General features: G+C 39.2%; 1 long non-coding RNA gene across 7 annotated transcripts in view; it reads left to right on the top strand.

The window, feature by feature from the left end:
* Positions 1-27,415, top strand: part of LOC309862935 — a 243,347-nt gene that overhangs the window by 69,921 nt on the left and 146,011 nt on the right. For 4 of the 7 annotated variants that reach the window (XR_014310801.1, XR_014310802.1, XR_014310804.1 and 1 more), the window contains exon 2: positions 6,680-6,739. The exons of 2 other annotated variants lie outside the window; for them this stretch is intronic. This is a non-coding gene — a long non-coding RNA (uncharacterized lncRNA). Of the gene's footprint in view, positions 1-6,679; positions 6,740-17,334; positions 17,453-27,415 lie in introns of all 7 variants that reach the window. One more of the 7 variants, XR_014310803.1, reaches the window with a different exon arrangement.

Below are 27,415 nucleotides of genomic sequence, written 5' to 3'. Positions count from 1 at the left end.
AAATTTCAGTTGAGTAACAGAAGAAGGCAAAAGATAGATGAAAGGTAGGGGTATAAAACTTGAAGATATAATTTAAAATTCTTTTTCTTAAAAGCTTTGACCTAAAAAACTCCTCTGTGTAGAAGGGGAAAATAATAGAGTTGAAATGATATACGTGACTCTGTTCTATTAATGTAAACAGGAAGGATGGAGAACATTTTTATTTTTTCTTTCCTTTGGCAAGCGCTCAGCCCAGCTTCCTATGGGTGGAAATGGGCAATAAATAGTAGGGTATCCAGTGGCCTCTTTCTAGGCCTCTTGGCTACTAGCATTGGCAAGGACATTACTCCCCTTTTCTTATTTTTAGTGTTGATTTTTTTCTTTCTCAGGGTTGAGGGTAAGGCAGGGGCCTGTCATTATCAGGCTGTGAGGTGAACCACAGAGACTGGTTTCCCAAGAATCTTCACCCAACTGCCAACCTGATGGGTCAGAGTCATCATCTTTACTACCGCGGGTGGTTTTCCTGTGAAAGTGAGACTTCCTTTAAATTAACACACACACATACACACGCACAGAGGAATGGTGTGCACCCTCCCTACTTCCCATCTGCTAACTTGAGAAAATCTACCTCTTGTTCTTATTCTCCTTTGCAAATAGTCTCCTATGAGTTGAACTGCAAGAGAAGTGCTATGTAATTTCTGAAGATGAGAAGTCATTACCTATTTTCTTGTGTTTTATGGTGATTCACCAAATACTTTTCTGTGGCTTTGACTGAAGGACAGGATTTCCTCTTCTATTAATGAGCAGGAAAAGTAATCTATAGTTTTAAGTAGACTTTGGAATTCCTGAAAGAGTAATTGTTGTAATACTGGAGGTTTGGGCCAGACTAAGTTATTTGGGGGGCCAAAAGGAGAGAAACAAGGATAACAGTTTCCTAGTTGATGACAATGTACTTTAATATACTTTAGGTGTAATCAGTATATAGGGAGTTGCTATAAGGAAACACCAAAACTATGCTACAGTTAAAATTCTTTTTTGCTCATTAGGAGCAAAGAACTTTGTCTTTGGGGGCAGGCAGTTCTGTATCTGAAGAAGAATTTTTTCCCTTGCACACACTAAACAGAATCCACCCATCCATTTCTTTTCACATGAAAATGCAGTGGTCTCTGACTAGCCCAAGAGTGATAAACATGTTTTCCTATCCAGGTATAAACAAGATCATTTTATACTTAGGGGATAGCATATTGTACCTCTGCCTTCTTGTGGCCAGGAAGATGTAGCTTCATAGGTGTTTTGTGTTATGTTTTAAAAATCCATTATTGGGGCATTTGGGTGACTTGATCAGTTAGGTTTCCGACGTTTGGTCCATCTCAGGGTCCTGGGATCAAGCCCTGCATCAGGCTCCATGCTGAGCAGGGAATCTGTTTGGGATTCTCTCTCCCTCTGCCCCTCCCCCTGCTCTCTCTCTCTCTCTCTCTCACACACACACACATACACACACACACACACTCTCTCTCTCTCTCTCTAAAATAAATTACATATTTGAAAATGAAATAAAATAAAATTTCATTGTCATTTATACTCATTCTTTAAAAAGGTATGCTTTCTTGTTAGAGAAACTGTAAAGTTGTATCACTGAATCCATACAGTGGTTTGGGGACATGGTACTCATATTTGCTATCAGAACACTCAGTTTTATTTCATTTGTTAGTGTCTCACTCCTGAGAGTGTGGCAAGAATAACATTATATGCTAACTTATCCAGCTACTTCGATTGCATGTTGTTAGTTAAGACACATTAAAAAAAAAGAAAGAAAGAAAATGTTGTAGAGTTTTTTGCTTTACGTTTGCTTTTTTATTGTCTCTTGGTGGCATGAATAGTTGCCTGAGACTGAAGACAAATTCTAAGACCAGTGACTAACTTCCCAAAGCCTTTTACACTTTTATAAATCCCTTTCCATTTTACAAATACTATGATTATCAGTCCTTTCGGGCATTAGCCAACTAAAATGATGCAGGCATTTTAACCACCTTTAATTCCATTGTTGAGAATAGGTCTAAAGCTATAGAAGTTCAGACCTGGAAGGTCCTTTAAAGATCTCGTCCGATTTCTTACCATGCAGGTAAGGAAATAGGCAGAGTGCTTCAGAGGTTGTTATGTTGTTACGTGGTTGTTATGCATACCAGGTTGCAGGCTGGGTGTTGTACTGTGACCCATGTTTTACTATGGTGTCTGCCTTGTGTACAATCTCACAGAAGCCTGGCATTTGTCCAGGCATTTTATATACCTAATGGTTTTGAGAAAAACGTCAAGTTTGAACCCTTGTACTACCACGAACCTCTTGAAGCCTCATTTCTCTCATCTGTAAAATGGCAATAATGGTAGTCTCTACCTTTTAGGATTATATGACAATTAAATTAGATAATCTTTGTAAGGGGTATCTGGGTGGCTTGGTCGGTTAAGCGTCTGCCTTTGGCTCAGTTCGTGATCCTGGGGTCCTCTGATAGAGTACTGTATCAGGCTCCTTGCTCAATGGAGAGACTGCTTCTCCTTCTCTCTCTGCCCCTCTACCTAGTTGTGCTCTCTCTCTTTCTCTCTCTCTCTGATGAAGAAAGAAATAAAATCCTTAATAAAAAAAGATTATCTGTGTAAAAATAGAGCCTATAGTAAATACTCAAATGTTAGTTATTATTCTCATTTCATAAGTCATTTAATATATTTTTAAACTATGTTATAAATTCTGTCAAAGCTTGTAACCTTTTAGAAGTTCACCCCATTCATCTAATAGTTTTATTAACTGTCTACCATGTGCAAGACACTGCCAAGTCTTTTGAGAAGCAGATGTATGAATATGAAATCTCTGCCCTGTAAGGATCTGTGTGTGGGTACGTACATGTGACAGAATGTAAGTAATGTGAGGTGGGGATAAGAAATGTTAGAAATAAAGTTTGATGATATGATATATTATCTAGCACAGCATCTGTCTTTCTGGTTACTGATATATCATTTACTGTGTGTCCTTTATGAGTTTCTCTTGAAGCAACTTCCCTGAATTTTTACAACTTTCAATGGCCTCTTAAACTCTTGATCTTCTAACAGAGGCTAATACCACTACGTGCAGGAAGACTGTTAAGACTTTATTCCCCCCACCGTCTGTTTGAACAGTCTGCAGATGTTTACATGCATACAGGAACAAGACTTCCTGGTGGACATTAGCAATCATAATGTTTCTGTGAACATGATTGCCTGAGGATCAGGGCAGAATTTTCTTACTGAAAACTATTAGAATCGTTGCTTAAAATTTCTGAGCCATGAAGTTACAATGAGCAGAAATAGTCCTCCTCCTGTGGAACCTTAGTCATCTACCCGGTTTTCCATCCTTTGTAGGGCTTGGATTACTTTGTAGGAGGGGGATCTCCTGTCTCATGTGAATAGATCCTGTGCTTTTACCCTTTGCTCTTGGGTATTCTCTGCTGTGTCGCTATTTCTTTTTCTTGCTGGTGAAATACCTGGGTCTCTTTTTTCTTCAGGAAAGTACCAAAGGGTCTTCACTCCTTTTTATTTATGTTGTCATTCTATTAAAAAAGAAAACAAAGCAACTTTTTTCTTACATGAGTAAGCTAATGAAATGTGTTTACACATTTTATAGCCATATTTCCTTACCATGTAGTCTCTGTATCCCCAGCCCCTGCAATCTGCCATTTGACAGAAATCATTTATGCTATGGTCATCTTTTGTCTGTACCCAAAGTTTTTGCTTCTGATTTTAACTCCAAAAATTCAGTTATTTCTAGCCTCATGTTAGTCATGGTACAGTTTCTTATTTATTCTCACACGTTGCTGAGTTCCTTCTCTCTTTGTGAGTATGGCTTGACACCCTCTACTTTCAGAAATGCAACCTCTGACTTGACTTCGGATTATCAGCTGTGTCTAGATGAGACATAAATCCATATATGCAGTTTCTATTGTATCAAGCATATGTCCAGTGGAGCATACTGTTATCAGAAGCCTCCCTACCTGAATATCTCAAGACCTTAGGTGGCATCAATTATCAATGTAGTAGGTAAAAAAATGGTCAAAACTATTATATTTAATTTTTAATTCTTATTTTTTAAAGATGTATTTTCAATTTTTCTTTCTTAATGACTTATTTATTTATTTCTCTGAGAGACAGAACAAAAGGGGGAAGGGCAGAGGGAGAGAGAGAGAGAGAGAATCTTAAGCTCTGGGTGTGAAGCCCAACATGGGGCTCGATCTTATGACCTCACTGAGATCATGACCTCAGCCAAAAACAGGAGTTGGACACTTGAGTGACTGAGCCACCCAGGCGCCCCTCAAAAACTATTTTGTATGATTCAACCTAAAAGTTATATTCCCATACTGAAGTTATTATTTTCTCCAGACATTTTTTCCAACTAGCCTCTTACTACCATTGACAGTTCTAGACACTTGGTTGCTGGGTTTGTTAGACTGGGGACCTCTGCAGTAGCACCCTCTTCCATCAATCGCTCTGTCTTTCCTCTGTTTTCCCTGCAAGTGGGAAGGCTTATAGTTGTTCTCTGAGTTTTTTCTTCTTCCTAACCATGTTATCACTGGAGTGCCATAATGCAGCTTGCATGTCTCTTTTTAGAATCTGGTTTATGTCCAGGATTCTTAGGTGATATGGGTTTGTTTATTGTCCTTTCTTCAGCGGGTCCTTTGTATCTCTTGTTTGAAGTGAAAAATGCTTGTGATTAGAAACAAGGTTCTTAGCTCAATTTTTTATCATGTATCTATACTCTCCCCTGGGTCTATTATTCTAGTTTAATAAACCACAGTTTAATTTCAGTAAGCTTCAGTTTTCTAATCTGTAAATTGAGACTAATAATATTAGCAGTCTCATAAGGTTGTGGCTGGCATTAATTTAATATGTACAAATCGCTTAGAACAGTGCCTAGGACATAGTAAGCCCTTATTATGTTAATTATGTGAAAAAAAATCAGAAGATTCATTATCATGTTGTGATGAGGTCTAATTTCTTTTGTTGTTTTCTATATTTTTGCAAAAACAACACAGTACCACACTCAAAATCCACAACCTTTAAAGGATTCATGTTTAATTCTGGACCTGAAAGAGCTGTTGGTTAATTCTTATTTGTCTTGATTCAATTTCATCCTCCTTAATTATAGTGTTCTTTAAGGATGATCAAAAAACAACAACAACTAAAAAACATGTACTCTTTAAGAGGTATTTAATATCGAGTCTTCTAATAAAGGGTTGCTATGAAAAAAATCTTTTGGTAAAGGTGATTCTCAAACTTCAGTTTGCTGAAATGGCCCAAGAAATATAGTAAGGGATTTGCACTGCAGTAATGTCTTTGAAGTCTAGTCGCCTGCCTTTAATTTTGCAGTAAGCGCCTAATCTCATTAGATTTCATACACTCAGTGTTTGCGCTTGCACAAAAGCTGTCCAAACAAAGCCAAAATGTTGACACCACCGTCCTCTGATGGCATTTAGAATGAATATATTAAACACACTTGCACTAGCATTGCATTAAGCTAAGAAATAAATTTTGAACTTTGAACTCAGCAGGATAAAAAAGCTTTCCTTGATAGCCGAGCAATTGTGTTGTGGTCTGGTAGAGGGAATTCATTGTGTTGTTCAGAGACTCCAAACTTGCAAACATTCTCTACATACAGTAGGCATCGCACAGCTAAAGAATTAAAGTGAGGAACAGTCCTCAAATCCTGTTGTTAGGGACCTAAATGGAAGGTAAAGTGAGCCGGTGGATTTGCTTTGAAAGTCACTGAATAAACTTTGATTAAATTCACTTCAGAGAAGGGCTCATAATGAAAGAATATCTCCAAGTTAGTGTGTGAATTAGAGTATGTCTTTATTCAATTCACTTTACTAATTTACAGATTTAGGAATTTCCATTAAAAATGAGGCAGTCGTATCTTTTTATTGAAGGTTTCGAAGCTGAAGATTATAAAGAGTACGTACATGATAAGATTTCTTTGTGCCTTCTCATAAAATAATGACAGCAACAAGGCTGGAATTGAGAACTAGCTAAAGCTAATGGCCAGCAGTCTCTAATGGTTTCTAAAGAGATAGTCCCTAAAAGAAATAGATTTCCCCATAAGATATATATAAACGCTTATAAACCTACATATCTGGAACATGGCCATCAATTAGGAAGTATGTGCCAGCCGCCTTCGGTCAAGGAAAATAGTTATCACAAACTTCACGTATTAAAGTTTGTGCATTTGGCTTACTGAGACTCTCATAGTTCCTTAGTCCAATTGTTTTCACTCTTACTTTGCATATTTATTTTTCTTGGATATTTGCTTTTGGCTTATATTAAGGGATTTTTAAAGAAACTATTTGGGAATGTCTAACACTAGCTATTGTCAGAATGCCTTTGAAGAATGCCAAGTGTCCTATCTTATACTGTCCTTTTTATGAACATCACAAAAAAATTCGTGTAGGTCTTCGTGTCGGGAGTGTCAGTAACTTTCCTGAAGAGCTGGCTTGTTTTAACTTTCTGAGCATTGTGAACTGATTGATCACATTTTCATCTTTCCTGTGACTTCCCAGAAGCCTAGAGCCCACTTTGTTTCCTAGGGCCAGCAATTACAGGGGATGCAGTCTGTGTGTATTACTAGTTTTGGCTTTGTTATTTACTTAATTCTTTTTTTCCTTTTATTCCAATTCTCTGAAAGATCATTACCTTTTAAACTGCATAATTGAGAAAAGCTGTCACAAATCCTTCGTGGAAAGAGGTATGTATGCATACATTTATACATCATAGACAGCCTCATGTATCACAGATTCACTGTGGTGTGAATGGTTACAGGGTTTCCAAAACCACGGCAAATTTGAGGCTGGAAATTACAAGGAGGTGAATGATGGCTAGAGAAAGGACAGTAAGGTTAGCAACTGATAGGACAACTGATATACTCCCTCCAGGATGCCAGAAAACTATCATCAGAGACGGCTGTGGAAATTCAAAAGCACAGCTGCCCAAGAGCATGCAACAGAGGACCCAAGAATCCTCTGCTCTCCATAGCCTGAGGAGTGATAAAGGGCTGTTGTTCCACACATGGTGTTATACAATGACCTTTACAGTGAGATAAGATTATATTCTCTTCCACATACTTTGTCTGACAAGGCAGTCTCTGCTGATTATTGGTTAGAAAGATGTACTTAAAAAGTAACATCTTTTTGGGCACCTAGTGGCTCAGTTGGTTGAGTAACTGCCTTCTGCTCAGGTCATGATCCCAGAGTACAGCGGAATGGAGTCCCACCTCAGCTGCCCCACTTTGTGGGAAGTTGGCTTCTTGCTCTGACCCTGCCCACTCTAGTGCTCACTCTCTCTCAAATAGATAAATAAAAATCTTAAAAAAAAAAATAATGTCTTTTTAAAAGACTAACCTTCGTTATTGAGAAAATTAGCTGGGAAAACAAACCCTACTATTTGGTGAGACTGAATGAAGGCACCACATGTAAAAACATCTATTGCATGATGGGGTGTAAAATTGGTATTTTGATTCTGAACTAACCACAGTGTAAGCATGTTCAAGAAGATGGTCTGCTCTGCTGGCTCATGTGAACTGAGCCATCCTCCACGACTTCGGCTCATTGAGAGTGAGAATATGAGGAGGACTCATTGTCCATGGAGGGGAGGTTTAGTTCTCAAGGGCTGAGTAGGAATTCGGTTCAGATGTAAGTTAGAGAATGGCAAGCTAATGTCCCTTTCTTTGACTCAGTTACCTTTTCTTTTCAAAAGTTGCTGGAAGGTCCTTAGCTCCCTGGGCTGCCTGAAGAGGGATGCATTTTGCAGTGAGAGACAAAGACAGTTGATTCTGTCATGCCAATGGACAAAGGGAATCGAGATTATTACCTAAACTAGCATAGCATAGTGCTTAAAGGCGGGACTTGGGAGTAGAATTCCTGGGTTTAAATCTTGACTCCACGATTTACTGGCTGAGGGGTCTTAGACAAGTCACTTAACTTCTCTGTGTCTGAATTTCACCAGCTTCAGTAATATCCCATATCACAAAGCGTTGTTGTGAGAATTTCTATATGTAAAGTGCTTAAAACAATGCCTGACTATATTAAATATATATTGTATAAAGAGGAAATAGTCAATATTAAATATTAGCATTAATTATTAAATAATATCAACAATTACCAAGGAAATGAGAAGAAAAGAGAAATTTATTTAACTTCTAAGATAATATAAATTACCCCTTTTCTATGTTACATTGAAACTTTTCTTCATAGGAGTGCCTGGGTGGTTCGGTCATTAAGTGTCTGCCTTCAGTCAGGTCATGGTCCTTGGGTCCAGGAATGGAGCCCCACATTGGGCCCCCTGTTCAGCAGGAAGCCTGCTTCTCCCTCTCCCTCTGCCTGCTACTCCCCCTGCTTGTTCTCTCTCTCTCTCTGTCAAATAAATTAAATCTTTTAAAAAAAATTCTGTTCACATTAAAGTACATTTGCAAATTTGTGAATGGGCTTATTCTATTCTATTCACTTGCCTCTGAAAACTGTAAAAGGCAGTGGTCTGGGCCCCCTGGGTGGCTCAGTGGGTTAAGCCTCTGTCTTTCGGCTCAGGTCAAGTTCCCGGGGTCTTGGGATCAAGTCCCGCATCGCATCGGGCTCTCTGCTCAGCAGGGAGTCTGCTTCCCCCTCTCTCTCTGCCTGCCTTTCTGCCTACTTGTGATCTCTCTCTGTCAAATAAATAAATAAAATCTTAAAAAAAAAAAAAGACAGTGGTCTGTGCAGAAATAGATTTGTGTCTTGGCAATAAAAGTTGCTGGGGTCAATTAAGGATAATTCTATATACCGAACCACATTTAACATTTTTAAAAGCTTATTTTAAATGTCATTTTTTTAAAGATTTTATTTATTTATAAGGGGGGGGGGAGAGCGAGCACAGGCAGACAGAGAGACAGCAGAGGCAGAGGGAGAAGCAGGCTCCCTGCTGAGCACGGAGCCTGATGTGGGACTCGATCCCAGGATGCTGGGATCATGACCTGAGCTGAAGGCAGCTGCTTAACCAACTGAGCCACCCAGGCGTCCCTTAAATGTCATTTTTAATTGCAATTTAAAAGTAACATAACCAGATTATAGAAAATTTTCTATTCCTTAGTTACTTCAACCACATGAACAAAACCACTGTTACGGTATAAACTCTAGGGCATGTTCCCATCCGGTCTCTTTGTATATGGACGTGGATGGGTAATAATAGTGCTTCTCAAACTATCTGTTTTGCTGCCATACTTCATGGATGTTTACTGAAGCATGCTGAAAATACTCCTATAAGCACTTCCTAGCTTGTTGAATGTATTCAGTCTCCACTGAAATGTAAATAAAATAATTTGCAAATGTGAATATCTTAATACATTGCTTGTAACTCAGTATCAATACTTTAGCTCATAGGTGGCATGGGTGCTCAGTTGATTAAGTGGCTGCCTTCAGCTCAGGTCATGATGGGGGTGGTCCTGGGGTAGAGGGGAACCTTGTGCAAGGCTCCCTACTCGGGGGGGGGGGGGGAGTCTGCTTCTCCTTCACCCCTGCTCCTGTGTGCTTTCTCTCTCTCTCCTCTCTCGCTCTCTCTTCCTCGTGTGCTCTCTCTAAGAAGTAAAATCTTAAAAAAATGAACAAACAACTCTAGCTCATTACTAGTTCAATGGGTATAGTTCTGAACTCTACCTCCGAAACTAATAATACAGTATATGTTACGTAATTGAATTAAAATTAAAAAAGAAAATAAATAAAAATAAATCTCCAATACAAAAAAAGAAAAAAAGAAAGGAAAAAGAAAAATTTCTTCCTCCCCTTTACTATCAAGCAATAAAAAAGACATGGAGGAAACTTAAATGCATATTACTAAGTGACAGAAGCCAATCTGAAAGGCTAATGTTATAGGACATTCTTAGAAAGGCAAAACTTTAACAGTTAAAAGATGGGTTAGAAGATTTACTTTTAGAGTTAAAAGATCAGTAGCTGCCAGGGGTTGGGGGCAGGGAGGAATAAATAGGTGGAGAACAGAGGATTTTTAGGGCAGAGAAACTCCTCTGTATGACACTATGTATGATACATGTTATCCTAGATTCATCCAAACCCACAGAGTGTCCAAGTGTGAGCCTAATGTGAGTTACGGACTTTGGCTGATAATATGTCAGTGTAGATTCATTGACTGTAACAAGGGTATCGTTCAGGTACAGATACTGATAATGAGAAATTATGTGAGTGTAGGGACAGAGGGTACATTAGAACTCCTTGTAACTTCTGTTCAATTTTGCTGTGAGCTTAACTGATTTAAAAAAATAAAATCTTTTCAAAAGTTCAAAAAAATTAATGCTGATGGGGCAAGTTTATAGTTTGCTTTTCCATTATTTACAAGCCTTTCCCATGTAATTATGAATTTAGAAATTGTTATTATGAAAATATTTCAAGCAGAACACACATACACGTATACGCACAGAAAAGAGGAAAATGTAATAAACCCTACATACCCCTCACCCAGATTAAGCAATTATCCACATGTTGTCACCCTTGCTTCATCTCTCTCTTCTTTCTTTCTTTGCTGGAAGCATTTTAAAGCAAATCCCACATTGTGACATTCTGCCATTTCACCTCTAAACATTTCAGCATGGGTTTCTAAAATAAATAATTTTTCACATGACCACTATACCTTTATCACAATTGACGACATTAACATCCAGCTTGGGACATACTCAAATTTCCTCCAAAGACCCAGGTCATCTCAAATTTGTTTGTTTGCTTCAGGATCCAACAAGGTCCACACATTGATAGGATTATGTGTCTCTTAAATCTTTTTAATCTAAAACTGTGTCATCCAACATGGTAGCTGCTAGCCACAAGCGAATTTTTAATTTAAGTTAATTAAAGTTAAGTTGAGATGAAGAAATTCAGATCATAAGTCATACTAGGCATGTTTCAAGTACTCAACAGTTCCACATGTCTAATGATGACCATGTTGGAGAGGGCAGATACAGAATGTTTCCATCATAGTTGAAACGTCTATTAGACAGCAGCCTCTAGAGTGTTAACATCTTCCCTGCTTGCTCCCAAGTCGCTGAACTAGTGACGAAACTAGGTCAGTTGAATGTGGTTCTGTATTGCTTACTTATGAACAGCTTAAGTTGTTCTTCTCAACCTGGTATTTCCTATAAATTGGAAGTTTTATCTAAAAGCTTGATTCGATTCCAGTTTAACTATATTTGTACATATTTGACAGGAATACTTCATAGAGGTTGCTATGTACTTTAAGAATCATTTCAATAATCATGATCTCTATGATTTTTACTTCAATGAGTGTGTAGACAATATTATATTTAAATTGACTTTTATTCTTGGATATTGTTGCTTCTTTTTTTTGAACTTTATATATAGTATTATCTTGAATATTTCATTTTTTTATAGTTTCTATATTTAATTTCCATATTTCTGTATCCTAAGGTATTTCTTTAGAATAAATGACCTAAAAAGAAAATTCTGTATTAAAGCTAACAGCAGGGAGCCTGGGTGGCTCTGTCAGTTAAGTGTCTGACCTTGGATCAAGCCCCACATTGGGATCCCTGCTCATCTGGAAGCCTGCTTCTCCCTCTCCCTCTGCCACTTCCCTTGCTTGTGTTCTCTCTCACTCACTGTCTCTCTCGCAAATAAATAAATAAAATCTTTTTTTAAAAAAATAAGATAACAGCAGTTTTATGGCTCTCAATACATATTATTTAGTTATTTTTCAAAGGGATTATATCAACTAATGCTGCCCCTCCTAATATGAGGGTTCTGGTTTTACCACATCTTCAGTGGCATTGAGTATCATCATGAAGAGGATCACAATTTTTTTTTTTTTAATTTAGTAGTACCCTGGCATTTAAATACATTTTTCTCTAGTCCTTTCTTATTCCCTCATGTCTTGGACACCAGTGAGGCCCATCTTCCATCAGGGTACAGTTTTCAACATCTTAGACATGAAGGCAGGATGCACCAGAGGCTTTGCCCTGGGCCCTTCCTGCCTGGATTCTTTGGGCTAATAATCCCTTTTCTCTCTTTATGATTCATTCTGAGCAGGCTTAGTGGTTAATCTTCTATTTCCAGTTTTATGCTCTGTTCCTCCCCTTGCCTAGATCTGAAACATCCTTTCCTTCAACAATTCAAATGTCTTGGCTATTCATTTTCCCCTTTGGTTCAGAAAGCTTTAGTTGTCAATTCTATTCCCTTGTCAGCAACAATTTTTATTCTTACTGGCTTAGTCAGGCTGTCTGCCTTGGCTTTCTTTATAAGTGTTTTTGTGTAGGATTTCTGCCTCCTCGGAAGCCCACTGTAGCATAACATGATTAAGTGACAATATATGAGGTGCCAGAGCTTTACAAGCAGTTAATGACTGGTCAGAAGATTTATAAGCAAGGGGTGAAATCAAAGAACCAAATGCTCTAGTTCTATGTAAATAAAAAAAAAAATAATGTGGTTCAAATTGTTGTTTAGCAGATATTTGAAAAGAAGTACATGAAAACCTGCATTTAAGAAATCCCAAAATACAGTTGCCCAGTCACTAACAGAAGTCCGTCTGCGCCTTGTTTCCTTTTCCAGTTTCCATATTTGCGTGCATCCCGTTACCCTGCCCTTCAGCATTTGCTTTTCAGCCTACTGATCTCTGGCCTGCTTTGATTCTTCATTGCTCCCTCTCATATTTTCAGTAAAAAATAAAATGAGTGTGACTGAGGTCAGAAGCTCTTCATACAAGGCTACACAGGCTAGATGCTAACTGGTACAGAAACACATATCATGGGAAAGTTAAAATTACAATGCGAAACTTAACTTTGGAATTTCCTGTCTGATCTCTTTGGTTACTATTTTAATTTGATGTCCTTATTTGGCTTTAAATGAAAAGTTAGAGCTGAGGTGGAAAAGAACAAATCAACAAACAAACAAAAATGTAACTTAAAAGGGCAACTTATTACAGCTGTGATGAAGTAAGACCACACAACAGCACATAACTCTCAGATGGTTGTACTGAGTGTTTACAGAATCTTAAACATGGATCGGACTATATGATTGAAGACTTAGAGGGCTGGTGCTGCATCATAGCTCCAAATCTTATTTTCTATCTTTTTCAGGAGCTCGGGAAGAAGCATATGGCAAGTTTTATATATATAATGTTCAGCCAAATTGGTACTCTATACACAGAACTCTCTGAAGAAAATATCAGTCTAAGAAAATATCCCCAGTCCACCACTCCCCATATAAGCTGAAAGGCATTGAACATCTCATGCTAGGTTAGAAAAAGAGGTTAGTGATTGTATATAAACTAGTTCCTTAAAGGAATTATCTCACACAGATGTATTAATTATAAATCTGCAGTGAGTGAAAATGCAATCAGGGTTATCAGAAGATATACAACTCTTGTATACTATCCTTGCATTTGTCCTTTTCTATTTTTGATGATGAGATCGTGATTAACTCTTATTCTTCAGACAAAACACTAAAATTCTGAGAACTTTTCCTCTTTTCTTTCAGAGGATTCTGAGAGCCAAGTTTTTGATTGTTGGGGGAGGGGTTAGGGTACAATATGGCTTTCGAACTTGTAATTATGTTTAGTCTTAAGGCCTGTTATTGGCATGACTTCCAGGGCTATTACTGCTAGAAAGCTATTTTCAAGATGGTGTTCTAGCAGGCTCCATTTACCTTCCCTTTCCAAAAACTTCTAAAGAGAAAAGATCTGTTGCGAAGCACCAGCAAGCCTGACTGCAGAGACAGATGTGGGTCATTCTAGTATTCATCTTTGCAGATGTTTCTGGCTCTGGGGGATTTGTTCATAGTCACTAACTTTATTAGGGATTTACTGGAAAATCAGAATCCCACTTTTCTAATGTATAAGTGAAGACATATCTGACCTTGGGGTAAGGTCTTGGGATAGGATTGAGCCAGAGCCAAAGCATTTGAGTCTCTTTAGGGGAAATTTCTGTTAACCCATAATAGCCTAAAGAGTATCCTTTTCACCATTCTATATAAAGAAGCAAGAAAAATCCTCTATAAGCAGAAGTACCTTTTAGTTAGTGTTGAGGATGTTGACACTTTCTTAATGTGAATCAATCTATTTTTTCCAAATGTTGAATTGGGAGAATTTCCTCCTATTAAAATACTGCCTCACCAAGAGCAAGTAGCACATGTCCAGTTGAGTACTGACACTGCCCTATTGAGAGTTGATGGGATGGTCAATGGCAAGGGGCCATGGGGCAGTGCAGTGAGGGCAGCAGCTAAGGCTTGGGCTGTAGGGCCACCACTGCCATAAAGCCCCCTTCTGGGAAGTTGCAAAGACTCAGCAGGATATGGGCTTTAATCTTACCACTTGCAAGTACAACTATTGATCCAGAAGAGTTAGGTGGTTATTTATCTATTGTTTTACCTCTACCCACCAGCTTTATTGGGGTGTAGATGATGAATAAAATCGTAAGATATTTCAAGTGTACAATGTGAGGCTTTGGTGTATGTACATATTGTGAACAGAGTCCCTCCCCCCACTGAATTGATGAACACAATCGCCACCTCACATATTTACCTCCCTTCACTTTTTTTGTTTTTTTGTGAAAGCATTTAAGTTCTTAGCAAATTTTAGATATTCAATGCAGTGTTATCAACTGTAGTCACCATATTCTATTTCAGATCCTCAGGCCTTATCTCAAAACTGGAAATTTGTGCCCTTTTACTAATCTTTTCCTATTTCCCTCACCCTGCAGCCCCTGGCAACCACTTTTCTACTCTCTGTGTCTATGAGGTGGTGGTAGTGGTGGTTGTTTATTTTTAAGATTCCACATATAAATGATACCATGCAGTATTTTCCTTCTCTGTCTGCCTAATTTCACTTATAACAGTCTCCAGTTTCAACTATGTTGAATTTCCTTCCTTTTTTTTTTTTTAAGGTTTTATTTATTTATTTTAGAGAGAGAGGTACAGAGAGAGAAAGGAAGAGAGCCGGGAAGGATAGAGTGAGCTGGGGAGGAAGAGAGAGAGAGGGACAGGCAGACTCTGCACTGAGTGCAGAGTATGGACATGGGGCTCGATTTGACCTTGAGATCCTGACCTGAGCTGAAACCAAGAGTAAGATGCTTAACTGACTGAGTTACCCAAGCACCCTGATTTTCCTTCTTTTTAAAGACTGAATAATACTCCATTGTGTATGTATGCGTGTGTGTATAAATATCCATTACATTCTCTTGGTCCAATTCATCTCTTGATGGACTTTTAGGTTCTTTCCATCCCTTGGCTATTGTGAATAATACTGCAATAAATACAGGAGTGCAAAAACTTGTTTGAGATAATGGTTTCATTTCCTTTGGAAATACTCAGAAGTGGTATTGCTGTATCATGTAGTAGCTCTATTTTTAATTTCTTGAGAAGCCTTCATACTATTTTCCATAGAGGTTGTATTAGTTTGCATTCCCACCAACAGTGCACAAGGGTTCTCCTTTCTCCACATCCTCACCAATATTTGTTACCTCTTGCAGTTAGTGGTGAGTCTTGTTCTCCAGCCTCAGTTCTTGAGTTTGGCTAAGAAAGCAGTTAGAGCCAAACTCTTAAGCAAGCAAGCATTTCATAGTGGTCCAAGTGAAAACACACCCTCAGGGTGGGAGAGCAGGCAGGTGCAGAGGTGGCGATTGTACGGGGGTCAGGGTTGTCTTTGCATGTTTGTGTAGGTTACGGGTCACAGCTGAGGCAGACTCTGACTGAGCTTGCTTCCAATCGTCCAAGTAGGAGGAGTTTTTGGCCCTAGATGGTCCTTGTTGGAACTGTTATGACAACTTTGCCCCACAATGGGCAGGGGAGGGTTCAAAATCACAATGTAAATGTGTTATAATGAAGCTATAGCTTACTGTAGGGCAGCAGGTATAGGGGAGAACACATGCATATCCCTCAGGGGCTTTCCCAGTGGTGTAGAACTCAGTTTCCACCCTTTGCGCCAGTGAAGAAATACGTGTTATCTGTTCATATCTTACTAACTGCCTACTCTACCATTATCTTAGGGGCTAATTGTTAAACAGGTCCCTTTTGGGATCCACAGGCTAGAGCACCTAGAGGATATGTGGATTCTATATCTTGGCTATGGATTTATCAGCCTCAAACTCAGGCATACAAAAAGGAAAAAGGGGGGAAAAAAAGGAAAGAAAGAAAGAAGGAAAGAAGGAAAAGGAGTAATATTAATTTTCTGTATAACTCAACCTGGACTCTTTTGGGCTTTTATTCTGAATGGTGGATCTGGTTTATTTCTGGTAAACTGTCAGTTCAGGGATACTCAAGCATTCCAGGGATAAACACAGTTCAGGTTTCCTCTGGTCTATCTTTACTCTTGTGTTGAATGCTGGGGGCCCGGGAGGGCTTATGGCTAGGCTGTGACACTGGTGAGGAGCAGATTTCTGGTCTACTGCCTTACTTGTTGGCACCTGCTGACCTCTATTGTGCTCCTTTCTATTTTGTTCATGACTTAACTGCCACGGTGCCCAATCATCAGGCCCTCCTAAGTTACTCTGTATCCCTCTTTTATGCACCACCAGATTTCTTTGGGTCCCCCATGCTTCCTTGGGCACTCATCTCTGGTGGCCCTTGGACGTGAGCATGCTATTGGAGTATATCCTTCTACTCCCCTTCCCCCACGAGACAGGCCCTGCTGGCTTTCTCTGATGCTGGCAGGCTCCCTTCTGAACTTTTTTCCTTCTGGTTTCCCTGGGGAGTTAGGCACATATTTCCTCTTTCTTTAGACCCCCTCACACTTGTCTGAGTTTTCCATTGCCCTCATCTCTTGGGGACACAGCACAGGGTGCAATGAAATGATATTTTCTGACTTAGAGACTCACTGGTGCTACTCACTCAGTGGCTCAGGCCAAAATTATTTGGTTCACCCTTGAATCCTCTCCTACATTTCAAATCATTTGCACCAACCACTCCTGCTCTCTTTATACATTATATAGTTTTTAATTGCTGTTTCCCCTACTTGAATATAAGTTGTAAGGAAGTTTCATATATGAGAGTCTAAGTGGTTACATTTTGGGGAAAGGGAATAATGGTCTTGTATAGCATTCCCGAACATAGTATACCTCTTAGGGAAAAAAGTTTATAAACAATACTGTAGTTGTCACCGGTAGTTGTAATGGGTTGAACCTGACTTTTGTGCTCTGTGTGTGAGCTTTGCTCCCAGGATACTAAGAATCATTTCTTTTGTAATGGGACAGAAGCATTACAAGTTACCCTCTTATGTCTTGCTCGACAGATTTATTCATTTTTGGTTAACTAATATGTCCATATAGACCATCATACCCTTTCCACTATCTGTTCCTTGTTACTCCTGCAGAGATGACCTCTGTCTCCAGCTCCACAAGCCCTTTGAAGCAAATGATAATACACCACTTTCCTTTGCATGCTTGACTGCTCTCTCTAAAAGTGGGAAAAGTAGCAACTTCAGCTAGAAGGTATGTGAGTATATATGCATGCGTTTGTAACTTTTAAGCTGGAAAGGCTGAAGATTTCAAGCAAAAAAATACAGCATTTCATTTGCATTATATGGATTAAAGTTTTCTGTTATTTATAATACTGGAAATGTCTAATAATTATCATCTTGGTTGCCTACATTCATACATTTTCTGGGTTATCTTTGACCACAGAATATTTCAGCATTAAACTAAGTTGCACCAGCACCTGTTCATATATTGTCAAATTAATAGTTCTTGAAAGAGAGAACAGATCATATAGCTCCCGTTTACCTTTTTTGGCTTATACACGGATTTTCATAGACTGCAATGGAAATACTGTGAACAAGGATTATCTCTCCAGGCTTAGGTGTAAACACTGGAGCTTACTATAATAACATGGATCATGCACCATCCTAGGAGCTAGGGTTATTTCCTTGAGACACTTGAGTGGATGGATCAGTTGCCAAGCAACTTGCATTCTTATGGGGCCAGGCTGGGGAACAAAAGGGCGCCAGGTGGTAATACATAGAAGGAAAATGACAAAGAGACATGGAAAAATAAAGCCTCCATCTGGGAACTGTAGTGCATAATTGTTTAGAAATTTGGAATCTGTTCTCCCTTAATAATTCATTTCAACAGCTATCAATCAATGGTTATACCTTCAATATCTATGATTATCTCTCCATTCATCTACCACCCATTCATTCATCTACCCCGGCAGGGTGATTGTGAGATTAGAAAATGTAAGTAGTAAGCTAGAACTGTGTATCTTATATTAACTACTTTGCCAATAATTATTGTTCGCTAATTTCTTATCCAATTGTATAATTCCTCTCTTCCTACCCACCCCGCCCTTTATGTCTTGCACATTTTTACTTTACTTTTCCTCATCACATGCTCTCTCTCTCTCTCTCTTTTTTTTCTCTTAGGACTAATTTTATAGATGAGACTATTGTACCAACGCTAATTATTGCTTAGCAGCTCCACCTAGGAGAACATGTAATGATTCCCATAGAAGATTGTCAGAACAGGCCTTACGTCTGCATGCTACATGAGACCTCTCTCCTGGACACCTAGCTGCTGAAATTAAGTGTTGTGATGTCCAAGTGGTAAACAGTGGTGACAGCCCAAAGCCAGAAGTTACAATACACAATCCTACATGAAATCAACTTCATATATTTTAAAACAGAAGTTAACTCTGTTTCTTCAAATACACTGTGAAAATAAGCTTTTTCTCCCTATAGAAAATAAAACTAAAAAACCCCCTATCATTCCTTCTCTTTGAGAGATCTGCCAGCATTATATCAGCTTGCACTCTTCAGGCTTCATCAGATTTTTTAATAGGCTGCCCCGAGGACTATGTAACAATAAGAATCCAATTGGGCCTCAAGAATTTCAGGAAACAAAAAAGTACAGTCTAGTTTAGAGACATGTTTAAAGGAACAACAAAAATACTATTAAGTACTTACTACCTGCCTAATATATGCTAGTCATTTTTTGATAGATTTTATTTTATTTTTTATTTTTTCTTCATAGATTTTAAAACATAATCTTCAAAAATCCTTGCATTGTGGGTATTATTATCCACATTTAAAAATATGAAACTAAAGCTAGAGGAAGTTAAGTAACTTGCCCAAGGTCACTTAGCTCATGAAAATCAGGATTTCTGCTCCTTGTATATTGAATTCTACAGATACCGTATTGAGGGAGTATTTCCTCTTGAAATGCAGCTAAACCAATAAAAACAAGTTTAATGGGATGATATAATGTAGGTGCTTATTTTATTGATAATTCTTCTGAGGGGGTGTGTGTGCGCAGGGGAAGGGTGGGGAGGGTCATGTCAATAGACATTGGAGAAATAAGAGGGGAGAGGTGAATGCTTAGACTATTGGGATCCTATCTTACTTCTTCTTTGGTCTTAAGACCATCCAATTATACTGACCTTAGCTCTCCCTGTTTAAATTTTCTTCTTTACCAGTTTTGTTGTCCTTTTATGCTTTCTACTTTTGTCACCTTTTGGCCATTATCTGCCCTTTAACTACCGTAGTGGATATAGTAGATGCTTCACCAGAAACCCTTGAGTCCCTTTTATCTTCATTTGTGTATCTCTCTGCCTGACCTCCATGTGCTTTTGCTGCTAACAAGTCATACCTGTTACTCTTCTTCAGAGACTTCCACTGGACCCTCACTTGAAGAGAGACAGAAGCACCTGAAGTTGACATTGACCTTCTTACTCCTGCCCCCAAACCCCAGTGGCATTTAACCAATGGCTGACTTAGTAGAAGTGTGAAAGCCCAGTTCCCTGCCTCCCATGTGAACAACTCACTCTTTTAGTTTTCCACTTGAAAACTCACTTGCTAGATTACTCCAAGGCTGGGATTTTGCCTGACATTACATGCTTCCTCTACTTCTTCCTCTTCTTTGTTCAGCTTCTTCCGGTTCTTTTGCAATTCTGTGGAGGGCACTTTTTTAAAAAACAGATCATTTGCTCATGAATTTTTGTCTTAGATTCTGGGAAATGCTCCGATTTTAGAGGACTGATTGAAGACTCGAGATGATTCTGTTACTTGGGAACCCAAAGCACTCTCATGTCTCCTCTTTTAGAATGAGGGAGAATGGAGATTGGATGATAAATGAAGCTCCGGCCCAGGACCATCTCAAATTGGGTCCAGTTGGCCTCTGGATCCATCTGGTAGTCATTTTCCAATTTCCTGACTGAATAATCAGGTGAACATATTTAGCATCTGGCAGAATACTCCTATTCATTCCCTAACCTGTGGAGTAAGGGCTATTGGAAATATGAAGTGGAAGTCACCCACGCCAAGATGGTAAATAAAAAAATAATGCTGTCCTCCAACCCCGTGTGGATGGCAGAGATTAGACCATCTTCAAAGACTCAAAGCCAAAGTAGATGATTGACCTGATATTTAATCTCCATTTAATACATTACTCTATTTCCTGCAGAAATGAGATGAATCATGGTAATGACAGTGACTACTAGAAACTTCAGTGGACTACCAGAAACTTAAGCAGGTGGTAGCCCTAATGCAACTTCTGTGCTACATATAGTATCTTTTTTTAAAAGATTTTATTTATTTATTTAACAGAGAGAGATCACAAGTAGGCAGAGAGTCAGGCAGAGAGAGAGAGGAGGAAGCAGGCTCCCTGCTGAGCAGAGAGCCCGATGCGGGACTCGATCCCAGGACCCTGAGATCATGACCTGAGCCGAAGGCAGCAGCTTAACCCACTGAGCCACCCAGGCGCCGTACATGTAGTATCTTTATGAGAACAGATTAACATTACTTCTCATTTGTGGTATACGGCTATTGAGTTGGCAATTGTGTTCTTTTCAATATCTATTATGAATGAAGATCAGAAGCAGGTTACCAGGATGAACAACAGTATGCATTCACAGACTTTTCCTAAGCCTAAGTTAACTTTCACACTCGTCACAATATAGTTCAAGGGGATTTTTTCTGGACATTCCACAAAATATCACTTTGGTTCTCTGTTTTGGTGATAGCATGTTAACCGCACATGAGGAGGAAATGGCAAGTACTTTGGATGGCCTGGTAGGATACATGTACTCCAGAGATTGAGAGAAACTCTGTAAAAAGTTAGGAGCTTACCATATCAGTAAAGCTCTTAGGGCTCTACTAGTCTGGGACCATGCTAGGACTTTAGACCAAAAGACGTACAGCAATGGACCCATGTTAATAGAATTCACTGTCTTACCATGTTGCCCGTCATCCTGTAGCAGCTGGTTTGATAGAGTGGTGAAATGGCTTTTTGAAGTCTTTGTTACAATACCAGCTAAGTGGCAGTACCATTTTTATTTTTTATTTTTAAAAAAATTTTATTTATTTTTTTAATTTTTTTTAGTGTTTCAGAATTCATTGTTTATGCACCACATCCAGTGCTCCATGCAATACGTGCCCTCCATAATACCCACCACCAGGCTCACCCAACCTCCCACCCCCAACCTCTCCAAAACCCTCAGATTGTTTTTCAGAGTCCATAGTCTCTCATGGTTCATCTCCCCCTCCAGTTTCCCCCAATTCCCTTCTCTCCATCTCCCCATGTCCTCCGTGTTATTCCTTATGCTCCACAAATAAGCAAAACCATATGATAATTGACTCTCTGTGCTTGACTTATTTCACTCAGCATAATCTCTTCCAGTCCCATCCATGTTGATATGAAAGTTGGATATTCATCCTTTCTGATGGAGACATAATACTCCATAGTATATATGGACCATGTCTTCCTTATCCATTTGTCCATTGAAGGGCATCTTGGTTCTTTCCACAGTTTGACAACTATGGCCATTGCTGCTATGAACATTGGGGTACATCACTCGAAGAATTACCTCCTCTTTTAGGGAAAAATGTGTGTTTTTCTTTGCATGTAGGACAGTTTATGATCTTGTTATTATCTTTATTTGGAGATTAAGTATGGTTTAAGGAGATGTAGATGGGTGCCAAGCTGACGAGGGATGGACTTGTGATGGTTAATTTTATGTGTTAACTTGACTGGCTACGAGGTGCCCAGATGAAACATTATTTCTGTCTTTGTGAGTGTTTCCAGATGAGATTAGCACTAGAATCAGTGGACTCACTAAAGTAGATTGCCTTTCCCACTGTTGGTGGGCATCATCTAACCCCTTGAGGGCCTAAATAGAACAATAGATTTAAGAAATTTGTTCCTTTTCTTCCCTGCTTCATTTAGTTGAGCTGGGCCATCTCACCTCCTTTCTGGCCCTTGGACTGGGATTCACACCATCAGCTCTCCTGGTTTTAGTTTCTCTCAGGCTTTCAGACTGGGAGTGAATTACATCATCAGCTTTCCTGAATCTCCAGCTTGTAGGCAGTAGAGCATGGGACTTCTCTGCCTCCATAATCGTATGAGCCAATTCTTCATTACAAGTATCCTTTCTGTAATAAGTGCATTTTACTAAGTGTATCCTTTCTTAAATAAGTGTATTTTACTAAGTATATATTTATCCTACTGGCTCTATTTCTCTGGAGAATCTTGACTAATACACCTTCTAAGTTAAAGAACGTGTTTTGGTAACTTCAAGTTCCTACCACTTAGAAAAAATAGGCATAACCTTTATTAAGCCTCTTTGTATTTCAGTAGCAGCATATACCACACTTGGAAATATTACTCTGATCCACTTGTTGGATAATGTGGAAGACTTCCAATTTTGAGTGGGGTATGGAAAAAATAAAGGCTCTAGAGTCTGTCCAGGCTATAGTACCAGCAGCCCTGCTTCTTGGGTCTTCTGACCAAGTAGATCCCATAGTTCTAGAGGAATAGGTGGTAAGATACTACATGGAATCTCTGGCAAGATCTAATAGAAGAATCACAGTGTAGAACGCAAGTTTCCAGAGCAGCCATTTACAAAGCAGCTCCTGATCTGCTACTGATCCTCATAGCTATTGGTCATATGAACATGGAACACCAACTGATTACGTGATCAGAATGGCCCAACATGTGGTGGGTGTCAGACCCACTAGGTGATCAATTTGGGTGGGCCCAACAGCAATCAGTCCTACAATGGAAATGGTATAACCAGAAGCAGGTATCAGCAAGTCCTGAGGGCACAAATAATTCTCACAAATAGGTGGCTCAAACCCTCATGTCTCTATGGCACTAATGCTTCTTCCTCAGTTTATGCCTAGAGCCTTGTGACTAGCTGCTGGAGGAGGAAAAAATACGGAGCTTTGTTTACAGACAGGTCTGCTCAGTAGGATGTTTCTGTAAAAATCATTCATGAGTGGCCCAGAAGAACAGTGGTAGAAAGAAATTCTTCCAGTAGGCAGGGCCTTGGGCAAGATAGCTGGTTATCCACTTTGTCTGGAAGAAAAAGTGGACCAATGTAAGGACATATTCAAACTCCGGGGTAGTGGAGACTGGTTTAGCTATTTAGTCAGGTATCTGAAAGCAGCAAGATTGGAAGATTAAGGACAAGAGGATGGATTGATTAGAAGCAGCTTGGATGGACTTATAGGTGTGGGCACAAAGTGTTGTTACTTTTCTATTGCATGTTAATGCCCATGAGACACCAGCCAGTGGTAGATCAAGTGAGCAGGGTGACTTATCCAGTAGACGCCATCCATCTTTTGTTTTTGGCTACCCTGGAGTGTTGTCTTTGGCTACCAAAATGAGTGGGGTGTAACATGGTGGCAGAAACAAAAGGGATATGTTCTTACAGCTATTCTGGCTGAATGTGCAACTTATCAGCAGCAGAGATCCCTAATATAATATGATGTTGAACCCCCAGTGTAATACTATTCCTCCAAGAGACCAACAAACAACTTAGTGGCAAATTATTTACATTGGACACTTCCTGTCATGGAGAGAGCAGTGATTTTTCATGACTAGGATCTACATGTATTCATGGGTATGGATTTTCTTTCCTGCTTGTAGTTCTTGGCTTCCCTGCTATCCAAGGGCTCACAGAGTATCTGACTTATCTACATGAGATCTAACTTAACATTTCTTTGAAACAAAGGATCTACCTTACTGCAAAGGAGGTGTAGCAGTGGATAAATGAGGATAGGATCCTGTCATATTACAAGTTCCATCCTCCAGAAACTGTGGCCTGATAAAGCTTTGTGATAGTCTTTTGCAGGGATAGGTAAGGCATCAGCTTGGAAATTATACCCTGTGAGTCCGGGCCACTGTCCTTCAGGATGGACTATATATGTGATGGTTAATATTATGTGTCAATTTGTCTAGGCCATGGATTTCAGATCTTTGGTCAAATATTATTTTGGAATGTCTCCATGAGGATGTTATTAGATGAGATTGAAATTTGAATTGGTAAATTTTGAGTAAAAACAGATTGCCTTGCATAATGTAGGTGAGCCTCATCCAGTCAGTGGAGGGCCCAAGTAGAACAAGTCAGCTCTTTGAAAGATTCTAGAGCAATAAACCATGTTGACTATTCTTTCTGAGTAGCTTTATCCTTTTTCAGGTCACAAAACCCTTTAAAAATCTGATAAAAGTGCTAGATATTCTCACTAGTAAATTGTATATGTGAATCATACACAGTTTATTTTGTGTATAAATTCAGGATGGATACTCAGAGAAATCCCTTATTAATCTGCCAGGTTAAAAACCTCTTGTCTGTATCTTCAGCAAAGGAAGGCCCTGGTTTTGTTATGAAAGCCAAGATATCCACAAGAAGTCAACAGATGGAATCAGTTAACACTGTAGTATCAAGGTTTGGATAAAGACATAAGTCTCCTCCCCAGATCATCCTATTTAATCTTCCACAAGACAGAAATTTAAAATGTGCCAGAAATATTTTATTTGACTTTATAAGTAGTCACTAAGAGGCCTAAACAGCATTAAGTTTACCATCAATGGAATGCTTCCAGTCTGTTTAGTTTCAGAGCTGGTTTTTTTTTCCCTTTTTTTTTTAGGGAAAGAGGGAGAAAGAGGGCAGAAGGAGAGAGAATCTCAACCAGGCTCCAAGCCCAACACAGAACCTAGTGAAGGGCTTGATTGGTTCATGACCTGAACCAAAATCAAGAATCGGTTGCTTAACCAATTGAGCCACTCAGGTGCCTCTCAGAACTGTTTTCTTATCCAACATGTCTCTTCTTAAATGTCATTCAGGGAAGAAGTGGTTAAGCATCCAATATCTGAAGATATTCCATATTGGCTATCATAATAGTCTCTTAATTTCCTTTTTACCATATTTGACACTAGCAATGGTATTACTGGTTGATTTACCCGTGTTTGTTGACTGTCTCCCCATAGAGTTTAAACTCAGTTGAGGAAAAGACTGTTTACTTTACATATCACTGCATCCCTAGTGTATTGTGTACAGTGCCATACATAAGTTAGGAGCTAAAAAATATGTGTTAAATGAATGAATAACACATTTGCAGAGTTCATGGGAAGACTCAAGCTTATGTAATTTTCTCGAATGAGTACTTAGGAAACTCTCTGGGTCATTAATTGTGTTTGTAATAAATTCTTTTCTTCATGATGATGAAGATGTTAATGTCAGCTGCCTTTGCAGCTGCTGGGTGGTAAGCTGAAGTGGGTTGACCAGAAGAAATAAAAGGACATGCTAAAGCATCATTTCAAACAATATCCTTTAATCTCTGACTATTGGGAAGACCAGCCATGGATAAACTAGTCTGTGTGCCAGGATACCAAGGGAACTGGCAAACTATGAGCAAAGTCAGCTTTTGAAGAAAGAAAGTCATGGATAACAACAGATATTGCAAACCATTGTCACAGTTGCTATTGAGAGGATGGACCTGATGTGGATATAGAGTACAAAGTTCTGTTCTTCTCTCACAGGTTTCCATCTAAGGTTTCCAACTAGTCTTTCCGACTAGTCTTGGGAGACAGCCCTGTCAACACCATTAACTTCCAAAGGGAGAGATCATGACGTCAGACTTACTCATTTCTATCTATTTTTTACACAGCTGTAGTTTATCCAAAAATACATAGAGAGACATTTATTGCAATTATTATTAATACCTTTCCCCCAATACTTTAACATTTATTTTATATAAGTAGAAAATCCATACCATGTCAATAAAACTTTTTTCACATGTCTTATGTTACATGGTAAGTCACAGTTTATTATTTGTTGGAATGTTCATCTTGAGCATTAGGACACATGCATATTTCTTGCTGTTCGCAATTTTAAACAGAAGAAAACCTCAAATTAAAAAAAAAAAAAAAATTAACACATGCTTGTAAAACCCACCCTACACTTTTGTGACCAAGTGAGTACCAATAATCTTATGAACATGCATACACAAAGAAAAGAATAAGAGAAAGAAAGACACTTGACTTAGCATTTCTTGTTTCATTTTGCCCTGACTTGATTCTTTCCCTGGCCCACAACTAGGACTGGAAAGTAGTGGCTTCTTATAGCTGAGGTTAAGTTTATAGCTTTTATTTCCTGCTTCAACCATAAGCAAGATATACAAAGGGTATGTTTGGGAGGACTTGCTTTTTAGTGTCTTGTTTTTAGCCCAATGTTTCAGTCCTTTGGGGTTATGGAGGAGTCTGGGCAATCCCTAGTGCATTGTACAGTGCACTAGAATACAGCTCAGTGCAGAGAAACTTTGATGGTGAGGTTACACGTGCATGAAGTTATTTTCATGGAGTAGGAGGCAAATTCTCAAGATAATCTAGTTTGTGAGATACAGGTATTTTTAGGACATTTTCATAGCCAGCTTCATACCGTAATTAGTCCCAGAGTCAGAGTATACTGGAAACCTCTAAGCTATGGGCAAAGATTGAGTTAGGTGTGAAGGTAAGCTGGGCTGACCTTGCTCTCTACTGTGTAGTTAAAAACAAAAAGGGGGCACAGAGAGAGTACTTGTTCTCTCCCTTTCTTCACCCACTGAATTTTCATTTCCCTTTCCACTACCCCAGAGGCCTAATAATGGACTCCAACATCCCGTATTCAACAGAGCTTTAAAAATCCACGTGGAGTCCAAAACTGTAGTAGGAATTGGGGTTTGCTTTCTTTCGGGTTTAATGGGACTTTCTAGGTTCAGGGTCCTTTGTCCTTAAACCGCAGGATCATGAAGGTGAATTCCCTGGGGGGAGAGTGGCTCTGTGAGTTGATTAGCACCATTTGGCTGCTTCCTTGGTCTCTTCTGCTCAGGTATTAGTTGTTCAGACAGCTGCGCGTCTGCCCTGCTCCCCAAGTCCCTCGTTTCATTTTAATGTGAGCCAGTGAGGCCAAGTCCCCAGCCTGGCCTGTCAGAACTTGATAGCTCTGTAAACATGGAAATCTTTGTTGCCATAACACCAGGAAAAATAATATGGGATCCTGCATATAAATATCGTGGAGGCCTTGGGAAATGGGAGCATTTCTAAACGACTTGAAGCTCTGTCATGGCATAATCTCTTATAAATAAATGTCAACGTGGTGGCTGAATGCAGACTGGATTTTTGCCTGCCTATGGTGCTCAGCCT

This window comes from Mustela nivalis, assembly GCF_964662115.1.
Source record: "Mustela nivalis genome assembly, chromosome: 4".
Taxonomy (NCBI): Eukaryota; Metazoa; Chordata; class Mammalia; order Carnivora; family Mustelidae; genus Mustela; species Mustela nivalis.
Note: the sequence above shows the minus strand (reverse complement) of the source record. Positions and strands in the feature narration are given on the sequence as shown.